Below are 2,299 nucleotides of genomic sequence, written 5' to 3' on the forward strand. Positions count from 1 at the left end.
ACGAGATTGGACCGAAAGGTCCGAGGTATTATGGTATAGATTCGATATGGACGAGTACCTAGCCTCATTTGTTGTACATGTAGTAGTAACTTTATCGGTGGATTGACGAATGCTTATGACTTACTGAGTTGTAAACTCACTCGGTGTTTTCTTGTCACCCATTTTAGGTCTCTTGGACTCGTATTGTTGCGTGTTTCGGAACCGTCGTTGAAGTCATCACACCGGCTGAAATCTTGTGGTATTGTTTTTTTGTTGTTGAAGAACATTTGGCATGTATAGGCTATTATATTTTGTCGAATTGTGGGTTGTAAACTTTAAGCCATGTGAAAATGGCCTATGTGGTCGTCGAGTGGGATGCTAGAACCTATAGCCACGAGTCTTAGAAACTCAAATTTTGTTAAGGTGGCCATAATTTGTGTCATGTATGATGGATGATTAAGGCCAAGGAAAAATTCATGAAATTGGCATAGTCTACTGCAGTAACTGTTGCGGACAGCAGCAGTGAGATGAGATTGAAAAATCACTAAAAATAGTAGAAGTAGAATTAAATAGTGAGTAAATTATGGAACTGAACCTTGATGAATCTATTTTATATGGACGAAACGAAACGACCATATGAGCAGTATACTGGGAAATATTAAAGTTCTCGTGAGACAGGGCCAGAACGGTTTCTCGGTCCCCTGTCGCGACTTTGAAAATTTACCATAAATTATCCAGAAATAATTAGGAGTAATGCCTTATATGTACAGATTCCATTTTGAGTCTAGTTTCATTAGAAACAAACGGCACCAGTATTAAAGCCCTGTACAGAAAGATATTCAAGTTGTAACGCGCAGAGGTCAGAGCAGTCGATCCCTGTAACATGGGTGACTTTAACTAATAAACTGTACCAATTGGCCCAACCAAAAATTCTAAAAATAAATCCATGGATGGGTATATGAGTCTAAATTCAGGGAAAATTTACGAAACCAGTTTCTGAGTTTTGGAACTCGAGATATGATTTTTAAGGCGACGGTGACGCAGTTTTCCAGCCTGTCCAGAAATGCCAAATTGGTCGGTACTTTAAGAGGATTTGTCTCGTTAACCCCTCGTGTCCGACACCGGCGTCGGTCACAAGTTAGGGGTGTTACATTTTCAATATGATTCAAGTATTGATCACAACCAACATGGTCATTATCTATGGATCTCTCATGAAATCCTTGCATGTGCAGAGGCTGATATAGAGGTTTTGTTAGTTTGAAGCTGGTTTTTTGCTACCTTGATTACCTCCCCACTTTAGAATCAAAGGGTCCTTCCAACTGGAGTTGTATGTGTTCAAATAGGGATTTCCACTCCTATTTCCCAAATAATTCACTTCCTTCCTCCGATTGGGTTTTCAAGTATGACATGTAGCTTCAAGCGACATCATTCATCAATGCCTTACCAATAGTCTCTAGACAATGTAATTTCTCCAAAATCTGTTGATATTTATCATCTTCCTTGACCACCTTAGCCATTAATGGCTTCTAACTATATGAAAAGTGATCGTTAGGCCACATGTATGAGTTCATCGCCATGTCCTCAATCAATTGACGAGCTCGCTCATAGATATTATTCATGAAGGCTCTGGCTAATGTGCCATCTAAGCTAACTCTCAAGCTCCAATAAAATCTATTATAAAAGATTTGCACTTGCAACCAATCTTGCATATAGTGATGTGGGCATTTCCTAAGCAGTGGCTTGAAGCGTTCCCACGCTTCGTATAACATATCGCCTTCTAATTCTTAAAATTAGAAATGTCATGCCTTAATTGGATGGTTTGACTAATGGGGAAAAAATTTGTGTAAGAATTTCCTCGCTAATTCATCCCATGTTGTGATAGAACCTGACTTTTAGGAATCAAGCCATTCATAGATGTCGTTGCAAAGCAAGAACAGAAACAATCAAAGAAAAATAGCGTTATCGATCATTCTGTTATATTTGAACGTGTTGCATAATTATAGAATCTCTTAAAGTGTTGGTTCGAGTCTTCCATCATGTTACCCAAAATTGCAAATTGTTTTGTATCATTTGAATAGTGTTCGTCTTAATTTCAAAATTGTTTGCATTAATTTTTGGTCTCTCGATACTACCTCGAACAACGTCTAAAATAGGTAGCATGTATTCATGAAATGTCCTCTCTTGTCGAGCCATCAATGGCTCTCTTCATAACTGTGCTGGTCATTTAATGTGTTCTTTGAATAGTGGGTTTCCTCGTGACAAGTTAGCCGCTAAAAGTGAATTGTTTTGCATTTGCTAAAGGGCTTGCCTCAAGATTATC

The 2,299-nt window shown here is 38.5% G+C and overlaps 1 non-coding gene across 1 annotated transcript; it reads left to right on the forward strand.

The window, feature by feature from the left end:
- Positions 1-1,686: 1,686 nt before the first annotated feature.
- On the forward strand, positions 1,687-1,792 carry LOC128294343 (small nucleolar RNA R71). The gene has a single exon (XR_008284655.1). It is a non-coding gene; the product is annotated as a small nucleolar RNA R71 (small nucleolar RNA).
- The last annotated feature ends 507 nt before the right edge of the window (positions 1,793-2,299 follow it).

Source organism: Gossypium arboreum, chromosome 6 (assembly GCF_025698485.1).
Source record: "Gossypium arboreum isolate Shixiya-1 chromosome 6, ASM2569848v2, whole genome shotgun sequence".
In the NCBI taxonomy this organism is placed as follows: Eukaryota; Viridiplantae; Streptophyta; class Magnoliopsida; order Malvales; family Malvaceae; genus Gossypium; species Gossypium arboreum.